The 13,919-nt window shown below is 49.7% G+C and overlaps 1 protein-coding gene across 1 annotated transcript in view; it reads right to left on the bottom strand.

The window, feature by feature from the left end:
• KCTD9 (potassium channel tetramerization domain containing 9) overlaps positions 1–13,919 on the bottom strand; it is a 221,654-nt gene that overhangs the window by 207,403 nt on the left and 332 nt on the right. The gene's annotated exons all lie outside the window — the stretch shown is intronic.

The raw sequence follows: 13,919 nt of genomic DNA, 5'->3' as shown, positions 1-13,919 counted from the left end.
AGTCCAGTCACTTAACAACACAGTTATTGAATACTATGAACTCGATGTTAAGTACAATTACTTTTTCTTCATTTATAGAACATATCCCCAGATGAAGGCATGATTTGAATGCCGAAATGCATTGGGATGATTTGAGTGCACTAATGGAATTTTGATGATGAAATACATTCTTGTGAATGCAACGAGAATTGGAATAAATAATGGAATAAATATTTGAATATCTTTCATGTTCAAAGTGTCATATTTACCTTTCAACTAATCATTTAAGAAACCTTCTTGTAAGGACTTTTTGGAACCCGGAAGACACATCTCACGTTTGAGAGTGCTACCCCTTAATAGAATTTAAACTTACCGTTACGTAAGCTAGGCAAATTTCGATTCTATGTCAGGACCGGAGGCTTCGGATTATGCTAGTTCAAAGCTTACTCACCACCAATTGAGCTAGATCCACCACCGGTTTAAAATAAAACCTCTTAAACGTGGAATCCGAGGACCAATCTGCTGCTCGCATTAAATCCTCCAAACGAGCTCCCACCGAAAATGCCTTAGAAGCCATGGCTCCCCTGGCAGAGTGAGCTCCAAAACGTTTAGTATCAATGCCCGCCTCCTGCATGACCCAACGCACCCACCTTGCAATGGTGGGGGAAGAGACTGCACTGTGTGGTTTTCGCAGGGCAATTAGCAATTGTTGTTCGCCCGGAGGGCGGATATCCAACGTCATGTCCTCATAAGCCTTCAAGCATTGCACGACGCAAAACTTGGGAGTGTCCACAAAGGCTGGGTACGAGATAGTACGTGACGCAGACTTTGTGCGACGCCCAACTGCAAAAGTTACCCTGTCAGGGGAAACAACTCTTGCTGAAACGTCTAAGGCGCGCACATCCGACACAAGCCGGCAAGAAACCAAACACAGAAGCATAGCAAACTTAGCTGAAAGCTCCTTTAGGGACAAATATGCGTTAGATTGCCAGGACAGAAACAGATTCAAGACAACATTGACATCCCAAAGGACCGAATACCGGGGTTCCGGAGGTAAAGAGAGACGAACACCTCGCAAGAGCCTGCAAACAAAGGGATGTTCCCCCACTGGAGAACCCTCCACAGGTTGGTGACCAGCTGAGATTGCGGAACGCATAGCATTAATTGTCAGATAAGCCAGGCCCTTAGTTGCCAATTCGGCTAAAACATTTAAGATTGGAACGAGTCCTGCGACCACGGGATCCAGGTCCCTTCGAAGACACCAACGCATCCATTTAAGCCAAGCGGATTTGTCGCGCTTCGCCGTTCTATCAGCCCAGGCTTTGGAGAGCAGGTCCTCAGTCGATCCCGAAAGGCCCGGGAGCGACCAACGTCTCCGGAAAGCCTCCATGCCATGAGGCGGAGAGAGCCCTGAATGATGAGGGGATGTGGCTCCAGATCCGGATTGAGCAAGAGGTGAGGAAATTGGGGGAGTAGGATTGGAAAATCCCAAGAAAGTTCCAGAAGAACCGGTAACCAGACTCGAGACCTTCAGAGTGGCGTAACCAACACCATCTCCACCTCCTGACGGCGAACCTGGACCGCCGTCCGCATAACCATCGAGAAAGGAGGAAATGCTAAGGGCTTCTCCCGACTCCAATCCTGGAGTAAAGCGTCCGTGGCCTCCGCGAGCGGGTCCGGCCTCCAACTGAAAAATCTTGGGAGTTGGTGGTCCAGCCGGGACGCAAACAGATCCACCGAAAACGGACCCCAGCGGGCGTTCATCCATTGGAAGACCGGGATGTCCAGCATCCACTGACTGGCATCCCTCAGGTGCCTGGAGTGCCAGTCTGCCACCTGATTGGCCTGACCCGGCAAATATTCAGCCGTCACCGATATGGGATGTGAAAGGCAATAGTCCCAGAACTCCTTCGCCAAATCCGCCAGAGCTCGGGAGCGAGGGCCTCCCAGGTGATTGACGTATCGAACCGCCGAGACATTGTCCATCTTTAAGCAAACGCAGGACTTCACGGAATCCTTGGTCCAACAGCGGACCGCGAAAGACCCTGCTAAAAGCTCTAAACAGTTTATATGCAACTGTTGTTCGTCGGATGACCAGGCGCCGCCGGTGGAGAACTCCCCGCAACGGGCACCCCAACCCGACCTGCTGGCATCGGACTCTATCACAAGGTCCGGAACCGACCCGAAGATCGCCCGACCATTCCAAGCCTTAATGTGTGAGAGCTACCAGGACATCTCATGCTTCACGTCCTCTGAGAGGGGCACCATCTGGTCGTAGGACATGCCCCTTCGGAGGTGTTGGGCCTTGAGGCGCTGGAGCGCTCTGTAGTGCAACGGCCCCTGAAAAATTGCCTGAATGGAGGATGACAGAAGTCCTACCACTCTGGCCTTTGTCGCAAAGAGGTCCAGTCTTTTGAAATCGTCTGTCGTAACGTATGCCTGATCTTGCCTATCTTCCTCGAGGGTAGACTGAGAGAGGCTCCGATGGAGTCTATGGCAAAACCTAGAAACGTAATTTCCTGACACGGAACCAGGATCGACTTGGATTCGTTGATGAAACCCAGCCTCTGGAGAAGCAGAACCGCCTGCTGAAGTTGACCAGTCAAGATCACTGGACACTGGGCCATCAAAAGGATGTCGTCCAGGTAAACGATCATCCGAATACCCTGTCCCCGCAAGAACTCCACCACCGGGTGAAGCACTTTCGTGAAGCACCAAGGGGCCGAGGAAAGACCGAAGGGAAGGGCAGTGAACTCGAACACTCTGTCCTTCAAGCAAAACTGAAGGAAACGCCGATGTGGAGGATGGATGGGCACTACTAAATACGCGTCTTTTAGATCCAGCCTCACCATCCAATCCCGTGGGAGGAGCACATCCCGAAGGAGGTGAATCCCCCTCCATTTTGAAATGTCGGTAGACCAACCAACCGTTGAACTCCTTGAGGTTGATCACCGGACGCTTGCCTCCATCCGTCTTGTCTACTAGGAAGACATTGCTGAGGAAACCAGCGGGATGCCGCGTTGATAGGCGATGACTCCTTTTTGGAGTAACTCCGAGACCTCTCCGTCTATCAAGCACGCGTCGGACTCGGAAAAAATTATCGGCCGAGAAGACTCCTGAAAGGGCCGGTCGTAGAACTCTATGGGGAACCCCCGCACGGTTTGCAAAACCCAGGCGTCTGCAGTGAGCGACCCCCACTCCTCGTAAAAGGCCGCTAACCTACCTCCCATGAGAACCTGGTCCGAAGACAGGACACTTACCGTTGGAATTATTGGGTCCAGGGTTCTTGCGGTAGCCTCGACCGCCGAAGCGTTGCCCTCTCGTGGGGTAAAAGTTATTGAAGTTCGCGGAGGTCTGGTATTGGCCTCTGCTGGAGCCTTGCCCTCTACCGTTGGCATGCTGCCCTGCTCGGCCGGTCGGGCGGCCCCTGCCCCGACCGGCCCCTTGGGAAAAACGCTGATGGAACACACGCTTAATGCTGGACTGCGCCCTATCCAGCTAAGTGAAGGTGGATACAAATTTGCCGAGCTCTTTAATGAAAGGCTCCCCAAAGAGGCCGCCCTGGGCGACCGCCCCCGCTTCCGAAGAAGCCAAATCACCCAACTTCGGATCCAGCTTGATAAGCAGAGATCTCCGTCTTTCGGTGGACAGGGCGCAGTTGGCGTTTCCCCCAAAAATGATTACTCGCTGAGCCCAGTTGGACAAAACCTCAGGGGAAATAACCGTGCCATTGGCTTTTGCCTCTTCCGCCATGTCGAGGATCTTCATGGCGGGCCCAACCGCGTCCAACAATTTATCTTGGCACGACCGTCAGGAACAGTCAATGCCCTTATGCGGGTTCTTCATAAATTTTGCGAGGAAGGTGGCCATTTTCGCGTCTAACTCGAGCGTCAGGGCCACCTTACCCTCCAATGTGGACCTCAGACACTCCCCTCGCAGGCAACCCCTGGCTTCCTTTTCCAAAGGCTTACGCAGGCGATCTGCCACGAACTTCGCCACCGTGTCTCCCGGAGTCCAGGCGGCGGACCGCGGATGCATAATCTCATCCGGGTCCAACGTGCCGGAACTGTCCCGGGGCAACTCAGCGGCCGAGCTCGAGGGGCGCCAAGAGCGCACCGACTCCCCATCGTCATCCGTGTCGGGGGAATCCAGCCCCGGAGACGGAGGTGCGGTCTCCGAAACCACTGAAGGCTCAGGACCCGAAAGTGGCGCAGAGGGGACAGCAGTCGCCTTGGCTAAAAAAGCGTCTCTGAGACGCTCAAAGGCGCCCCTGTCCACCCCTTGCCCCCCTTCCGGTGCCCCCTCCCTGCAGGATTTCTTTGGGGCAGGAGGGCCCTCACCTGAGGGGCCCGGGAGACCAGTAGGAGCTCCCAAATGGGCCTGCGCCAGTTTGGCGCATTCCTCGACAATGCGCGCTGACAGGCGGTCCTCCATGGGACCCACCACCTCAGGCCCACAGCGATAGATAGAGCTGTTGACTGCCTGATAAAACTCCTCATCCTGTAAGTAGGAGTGGGGCTCCTCTTCAAAATAATCGCCCTGTTCCATGGCTGCCAAGCTAAGAACTGAAAAACTGCCGCAAAAACTTAGTTGTGAGCCTTACCCCCCTTACAGAGGGTGTCAGGTAACAGGATATGGGCAGGCGACTTAGGCTGCAATCACTTTTTGGGCCAAATGAACTGGCAAGGTAGGGCTGCACGAAACCCCCCCCCCCCCCAACGCGCTGACCCTCCACACAGGGACCGGGTCTGACCACCCCCAATGCGCGTTTAACCACACAGTCACCAAAAACGTGCGCTCGCCTATCGGCGTTCACCGCGGCCTCTTCCGCCAAATACAGACCCCGAAGGGCGTCAGAGTTGCAAATTAGGGCCAAATACAGACCCGGAGCCCCGGGCGTAGAAGGGGTGGAGAGGGCAAAGCTCCATTACATACCGTCTCCTCAGCGCGGCTCCCCAGAGTGAAGGGATGCGCGCCGAGGAGCAGGCGAGACGTTCGAGCGCCCTCTGGCAGGCGCTCAATCACCGCACCGCCGCCGGGACAAGCGCCGCGAAAGGAGCGAGAACGCTCCCGCGACTGGGGCTCTGTAGGGGAAAAATCCACATATAAATCACTATCAGAGCCCAAAACACCCCCGTCAAACCTCAGACGGGAAATACAGCGTCACAGACCCTTAAAACGAGAAGTAGAAAAAATCACTTAACTGACTGCTGCATGAGCAGCGAAGAAAGAGGAGGAAGTTTGAGGAAGGACTGGCTATCATACCTGGAGTGGACATAATAGAAGGACTAATGTTGGAAGGCTCATGGGAGCTGTAGTTCGTCCTGGACTTACAAACTTTAAAAAGTCATTTGTTTCTAAGTTTTCTGTAGTTTAAACATGGATTGGAGCTTTTCTAAGGCTGCTGTGTTTTTTGTATATGTAATAAAGCGAAGGAAGAAAAGCATAATCCGAAGCCTCCGGTCCTGACATAGAATTTTAAAGTTTGTTCATCAATGTTGCTATAATGTTTAAAAATCGCATTGATTGTTTAACTCAATGTAAATTATTAGCATGTTTTATCATGGTATACAGGAAACTGCTGATTTTTTATGTTTACATGTAATGACTTCAAGTAATCAAACACGTGTAACATTAACTAATTACTCCATAAACGGCTGGGCTTAAAAGAAGTAAAATGTGCTCTGAATGTCCAGTTACTTAGAAAACAGCAATGTAAAATATAAATATCTAAATTAGCACATCCCAATAGACCCGCACACCAGTTTTTTGCCAATTTTAAAAGGCATTTCTTTTTAAATATCAACTAGAATTTGGAGGTATGGATTCCTATCATTGACACTACAAAACTATTATAGCATAGTGCTCATATACTGCATGAAATATATGGAACTTGCATTTTTGATCTACCTTTCTATGTAGCTGTAGCAGCCTTCCACTATTCTCGTCTGAAAAGGCAAATGTAATCTATGACTTTACCTTTAAAAAGCACATTTGCTCTAAGTCCTAAGTCTGTTTTAAACCAGGGGATCCTATCCTGTTAAAAAAACAGCCTGAAGCTCTCCACAGCCAGTCCTCTCCTCTTTTAATATGTAATTAAAGGAACTAAGCCAGTTTCAGCTTTTTCTATGCAAGCAATCACATCATGGTGCGACTGATTGACTATGCAGTTTTTAAAAAGCATATATTAGGAAAATTCTCTACAGTACTGTTTTTATATGGGAGATACAGCACCGACAGTGCAGTGTAGGCAATCTGCACACTATAGTAAATAAATTAAAAAAAGAGAGCACTGACATTATAAAATATTGATGTGATGCTGTGTAGGTGCTATACATTTGCCCAGTAGTGGATAGTGGACTACTGACTAAAGGAATATCACAACTCTGCAAGAGTTGCACATCTACACAGTACTGTGCAGATTTTTTTAGCTTTCACAGACCTGACAAATAACTGCAGCAGAGAAACCATAAGATAAGCACCATATTTGCCTGTTTCACTCTATTATTAGGTACACATTTTCAACAGAAATAAACAGTGAGTTATAGAGACACCAGTCTTTCAAAGCATCCACTTGCTGTGCCCTGGGTCACGCGATTTCCTCAGTGAAACCAGTGGTGAAGTGCTTCCAGAATACCACTTGGTATTACTGCGGTTTGACTTGAAGAGGGGCTTCTAAAGCTGAAAGTTAATTTGGCGTTTTTGTGAATCATCAGATACCAACAAGGAGTATGTTCTAGGTATTTTTTTTATTCTGTACCTCACTCATTGAAAAATATTCATTTCATGAGCTGTACACGGATTAAAAAATATTAATTTCATGTAAGGTGAAAATTTAAGGCTCTGTGCATAGCCTGCAAGGCTTTACATAATACTGGCCCTGAGTACCTGAAGCACTCATTTCAGAGATACATTCCTGGCAGACAGCTGCACTTGTTAGGGGCAAATCTTATGATGACTCCCAGAAGTCACAAAGTTAGCTGGGGAGGCAGAAGCTTTGTTGTTGGAACTACAAAGCACTGGAACAATCTGCCCCACCCGCCCCATCAGAGCTAAGATATCCTTTAGAAAGGAGTTAAAAACATACCTCTTTAACAACTAGGCTCCTTTCCTGTTAAATAGTAGTCAGTGCCAAGATACCTTAGGGTATATGTGTACTAAACAAATTGCTGTAACATAACAATAACACTCCCACTTCAAAATCTTATCAGGCAGGGAAGGCGCATCGCCGGAACATACTAGCCTGCCTTCTGTCGCTCGACGCAGAGAAGGCGTTTGACCGGGTGGACTGGACTTTCTCCGGGCGGTGCTGCAGAGAGTCGGACTAGGCCAGAACATGGTGTCAAGGATTATGGCACCATACCTTTCCCCGCAGGCCAGGGTTCGGGTCAATGGGCAGTTCACAGAGCCCTTCCCTATTCGCAGGGGCACCCGGCAAGGCTGCCCCCTGTGCCTCTGCTGTTTGCCCTTGTGGTAGAACCTCTAGCGGAGATGATCAGACAGAGGGCGGACATACATGGACTTCCTATGAGGGGTAGACAGAAAAAGGTGGCGCTTTTCGAACAGGCCTCTGGCCTCAAAATCAACCATGGCTAATCCTGGGCCCTGAATCTCACAATTACTAAGGAGGAGATACAATCGTTGGCCTTAAGCTAATCCCCTTCTTAGATACTTGGACTCAAATTAACTAGCGGGAATGTAGGAGGGCTGTGCTAGAGGACTTGAAAAGGTGAAAGCCCCTGACAATGTCATAGCTGGGCAGAATCAATGCCATCAAAATGTCGATCTTCCCAACAATATTGTTCTTATGTCAATGCCTCCCCACTCCGATCCCGCAACAACAGATACAGGACCTCCAGCGCAACCATACCACATTCATATAGGGTGGGCGTAGACCACGATTCTCCCAGAACATCCTCAAGTTGCCACGCGGTAGGGGAGGACTAGCCTGTCTCAATCTTCTAGACTATTATTGGGCCTCTCATCTCCGCTTCGCTTCGGAATGGACAACCACTGAAAGTGAAAAGATCTGGCTCCATAAGGACAGGATGGTAACTGGGCGCACTACCTGGGATCTTACGTGGCTTCACCGTACAGCGCGCTCTAGAAGCGCCTATATGGCCGTACCCACGAAAACGGTCTTGTATATTTGGCACAAGGCGGCTGTGCGCAGCGGTCTCACAACCTTCGCCTCTCCCCACACTCCCATTGCGGGTAATCCACTATTATCCCCGGCTTACCGCTCCCAAGCTTTTGCTAAATGGGTACAGGGGGGATGCAGGGTGGTCAGCGATCTCCACGAGGGGGGGGACATTTAAAACTTTCACGCAGTGCAGAGATTAATTTCACCTCCCATTCGGAGCTGGACTACAGTATGCGCAACTGCGACACTGGGTCTCCTCCTTGGAGATGCAACAGGCGGCAACCCGTCTATTCACCCCCTTTGAGCGGCAGTTCCACTCCTTTGACGAGTTGAAGGGCCTCATCTCTCGCACATATCAGATCCTACAACACCCACCGTTGATGTCTACCCATCCGTACAAGCATAAGTGGCAACTGAGGTCTACCACGGAAATGAGACCCTCGCAATGGAGTTGTTTATGGTGTGACATACCCAAGGTATACCGCAGTATCTCGCAAAGGGAAAAAGCATACAAAATCATGACTCAATGGTATTACACACCTGGCCGGCTGCACAAAATGTTACCTGCCTCTTCCCCTTTGTGCTGGAAGTGTTCGGCTGCAACTGGGGATTTCATACATATTTGGTGAGCATGCCCACTCCTGACCCTGTTCTGGAAAGAAGTCCTCAGTCATATCAAACGGGTACTTGGTTTCCCCCTGCCTGCCTCCATAAACACGATCCTCTTGGGTATCAAACCAGTCAATCTAAAGGCACTCACCCGTAGCAATTGAATTCTAGCACTGCATAAGCTTGGAGCAGCCAAGCAACTAATAGCGCTACACTGGAAGAAGAAAAGGCCCCCCAATTGCCACTTGGTATGTGCGCCTACGGCATGTCATAACCATGGAGCTATTTACAGTGGGTCTACAAGCCAAAGACACTCGCTTCACCGCTGTTTGGAAGCCCGTAATTAAGTACCTTTGCAAACTAGAACATGCACGCTACCTGCCTGCCTAACTTAGAGCGCTGTGACTTTTTGAAGATGCTGTCCTCCCGCCAGACCCAGATAGGCTGCTCCCACACCCGGGTTAACACTGCATGTAGCCTCCTTTACTAAGTAATGGGATCCCCAGTGGCACGCACCATTGGCTCTGCCCCCTCTCCGCCCGCCCACACAATCTTTTCTTCTACTGCTACCTGTCTTCTCTAACTTTCGTTCTCTCTTTGACTCCTTTCTTTTCGCACATCACGTTTCTTCTCCTCTGGGCCCTTTGCCTACGTTCTGATGATAATGTTCTTAATGGGCTTTGTGAATCACCACTACGAACCAACATTGCTTTGCATGCTATGCCACGCGGCCGACTCAATAAGGTTTATAGGTGACATGCTGTGTTTAAGTTGCCCTGCTACTGCCCTTACATACTTGTAGAGGCACATCTATATGACGCGGCCGGCTCTAAATAGGGTTGTGGGAATGACGCTGTGTATACCTGGTCCTGTGTTTTACCTTTATTTCGAAAGTAAAACAGATTTACAACAAAATCTTATCAGGCTTCCAAAATACTAAGGAGGTGTTGTGCATGTACTCATTGGTCCAATGAGTATGTACACAACATCTCCAGAGTATATTGGAAGCCTATTGGTAACGCCAGCACATAAATACAAGATTAAAAAGCCAGGCTACCACTCCACTTACAGCGGACCTAGCGCTGTCTGGTGCCAGAGTCGGAGCAAGAACGCCAAACACTCGTGACACGAGGCCACGCCCCCAGGCAGGCCACGCCCACATCCCCCGCCTTTAAGACAGCGCAGACCAATAGCGCGTCTTACTGAAACTGACACCCTCTGAGGCGGAAGCCGGAGGTTAGACGCTCGCATTTTTAAACATTGCTTTGATTGTTTATTCGTTTTTAAAATACCTGTACTTGATTAAAAAGCCAGGCTACCACTCCACTTACAGCGGACCTAGCGCTGTCTGGTGCCAGAGTCGGAGCAAGAACGCCAAACACTCATGACACGAGGCCACGCCCCCAGGCAGGCCACGCCCACAACCTCTCTCCCCAAATGGGCCACCAGCGCAAGCGCAGCGGACGAGCGCAGCGGGAGCGCCGTTTGCGCGCCGAAGGCGCGCCTAAGGCAAGCCCGTCTGCGCCCGTCCGCGATCGTACGCGGTCTAGGGCTATACCCCATGTCCCTCGTGAGAACCATATATACGGTGGAGCAAGCTAGAACTGCTAGCTCTCTGCCCTAGCACTGCTGAGTTGTGTAAGCACAAACTAAAAGTAGAGGATAACATAGGCTGCGAACATTGTCACTTCTCCTATGATCCTGGTAGGAGTATGGTCACGACGGACTATACCTTACAATGCGGACTGATTAATGTCCGCTCTTTACGCAAACACAAGTTAGATCTATATGATCTACTCACTGAAACACATTGGGACTTGGTATTTTTAACCGAAACATGGCTGGATGAGGAATCCACGCCTGATGCCCTAGAGGCACTCCCAGAGGGATACACAATATACAGACAGGACAGACCCATAGGCAGAGGAGGGGGCATTGCAATAGTTGCACAGGACAGTCTACGATGCCAGCTTAACCATGTGCCTATCCTGGACAGCGAGGCAGGGAGCTTCACGATAAAAGTGAATAACAACTACACACTAGAAGGAATGTTAATTTACAGACCCCCTGGCCCCTCAACCAGGTTTGAGGAGAGTCTGGTTGAATACATTATAGAGACCTCGATATGCAAAAATAAATTCATGGTACTCGGCGACCTTAACCTACATCTCAATAACCCGTCCGACAACGCCAGTAAAAACTTCTGTCAAGTATTAGGAGCTTTACAACTGAATCACATTGTAAGTGGGCCCACCCACCAGTTAGGGAACTTACTAGATCCCATATTTGTTAACTGGGGGGAAGTAGAAGCGAAGACTCCCATCCCTATCCCCTGGTCGGATCATCACCTGGTACCTTTTACCATTCAAATCCCGGAAGGTAGATCCCGACAACCCACAGCACTGTATCATCTTAGGCGAAAATGGGCCTCCTTCTCCCAGTCTAAGTTCTGCGAGGAACTAACCAAAGGAGGCGACCCAGGGGGGGATGATGCAGATACGGCTAACTTCTATCTCTGCAAACGCATCAACGATGCACTAGATCTTACAGCCCCTCTAGCCAAAACCAAACCTAGTGGCCGTGTTCAAAAAACCGCACCCTGGTTTAGTAGTGAACTGCGTAATGCAAAAACTTTATTGAAGAGAGCAGAAAGGCAATGGCGTAGGGCTTTCTCCAAAGATACTAGAGAGGCCTACTTGTCTGAGAGGCGACTCTACCATGGATTGATTAGAAAGGCGAAAGCTACACATTATGAGACCAAGATCAATGAAGCTGGTAACTCAACAAAGGAGTTATTTCTGCTTTACAAAACTCTTTCCAGTGGAAAATCTGTCACGGTCCCTGATGACTGTTCGCCTGAGTCTTGTGACAGAATCGCAGATTTCTTTGCCGAGAAAATATCAAAAATTTACTCGGCCTTCCCAACTCAACCCACGAATGGGATAGAGTTTGTGGAAAGCCCAAGGGATAGGGCAAACGCACCCACTTTGACCAATTTTGTTACCCCACCCACAGAAACTCTCCTAAAAATCTGCAGATCTGTAAAGTCAGGTTCTCCACGGGACCCTACCACCCCCAAACGCCTAAGAGATAGCCTGGGGGTCTTGGAGCCCTACATTAGGCATCTACTGGACGTGTCTTTTAATACTAAGACAGTGCCTAAAGAATGGAAAAAAGCGGTGGTCCTTCCTCTCAGAAAAAAACCCACTATCAGCTTTGATAAACTAGACAATCTGCGGCCCATCTCTCTCTTACCTTATATGGCCAAGGTAGCCGAAAAAACGGTCAATCTCCAACTTATGGATTTCGTAGACAAAGCTGCCTTACTGCACGACACCCAATTTGGCTTCCGCCCCCGCCATTCTACGGAATCGGCACTACTGACGGCTGTGGAGTCCCTACGGCAGGGGGTGGATGAAGGTCACACTATGGCCCTTATCCTATTGGACCTGAGTGCGGCATTCGACACTGTAGCTCATTCCACCTTGCTACAGTGTCTGAATGATGGAGGTATATCTGGAGCCGCACTCCAATGGATCCAATCCTTCCTAACAGGGAGAAGTTTCCAGGTCCGTCAAGGTGACCACTATTCCGGAGACATAGAACTGGGTCAGGGCGTTCCGCAGGGATCGTCCCTGAGCCCAACTCTTTTCACTCTTTATGTCTCCCCAGTGGCTCCTATTGTTGAGGGACACGGACTGCAAATTGTATCCTATGCCGACGACACACAGCTGGTTGTCTCCCTCTCGCGTGCACCCGGCCTTGCCATGGACAGTTTCAGGGCTTGCATGCAAGATCTAGCAACCTGGATGTCCACAAATTGCCTGAAATTAAATGGCAACAAGACCGAGGTGCTCGTGGTGGGAGGGAACCCATCTGTCTGGACGTCGGCATGGTGGCCACCATGCCTAGGTGAGGCCCCCACACCACGGAAGGAAGTCAGAAATCTCGGGGTCTGGCTCGATGCAGACCTGTCTTTCGGACCACAGATAAACAGGGTGACGGGCATCTGCTTCAGCATTTTAAAAATTCTGCGGAAGGTCCTAGCTCTCCTTCCTACGGCCGCCCGCAGAACGCTGGTGCACGCCCTAGTCACTTCACGCATGGACTTTGGTAACCTACTCTATATGGGAGCTACCTGTAAAGCAATAAATCGACTTCAGGTGCTACAGAATGCTGCTGCTCGCCTCATTTTAAATCTCCCAAAAAGATCGGACTCTAAGGCTGCCCTCCAGTCACTCCACTGGCTGCCAGTGAGGAGCAGAGTTGAATTTAAATCCCTCTGTACCTGCCATCGCATCCTCGCTAAGAAGGCGCCAGCACCTCTCCAGAACCTAGTCACCAGGTATGCACCAGCTCGCGCTCTGCGCTCCTCGCAAGGAGGCTTACTTAAGGTCCCTAGGGTGAAAAAGGCCCGTATGGGAGGAAGATCCTTCCGACACCTGGTGGCTAAAAGCTGGAATGCTTTACCTCTCAATCTCCGTCTGGACCCCTCCAAATCTAGTTTCCGGAGGAAACTAAAAACTCACCTCTTCTCAAAATAAGTGGGCTCCCCCCCCTACTACTCCTTCAGAGTGCTTCAGTTCAGCGCGGGGACACGCATTCTGCGTAACCAGGCGCTCTATAAATGCCCCTTAATAATAATAATAATAATTATACAAGCCAACTTTAGTCTACAGCAGTGTCAGAATGGAACGTAACCAGCTCTTAGATATTTATTAAGCATAAAATGCAAGCGGATTCGGTCCCTAAATAAACATGAAGCACTGACCACTGCATGTCACCACAGAGTGTGATGCAAACAGATAATAATTTGGGGAGAGGCGAAAGGGAAGTGGTTAACAACTCCCCGGGCCTACGCACAAACGTTAAAGTTCAACAAACTCCTCTTAGCATATTCTTCTATTCGGCAGTTAGCATGAACAATGTCATTAAAGTTATCAGTTATCGACCTACGTCCCATCAGCGAGTTATATTACACAGGAGCATCACATGCTGCACCCAAGGTCACTGTATCACTTTGTATCCAAAAAACGCAGTGGTCATGTTCTGACTTCGTTTAATAACATAATGCATCCTGATAGTCAGTGTTGGTCCGCTCCTGTTACAACACTACATACGCCCAGAAAACAACGATTTGCAAAAGAAACGTCCAGGACTGCTGGGTCGATGAGTCCTTGGTGACACA

Source organism: Lissotriton vulgaris, chromosome 11, assembly GCF_964263255.1.
Source record: "Lissotriton vulgaris chromosome 11, aLisVul1.2, whole genome shotgun sequence".
NCBI lineage: Eukaryota > Metazoa > Chordata > Amphibia > Caudata > Salamandridae > Lissotriton > Lissotriton vulgaris.
This window is presented reverse-complemented; position numbering and strand designations above follow the sequence as displayed.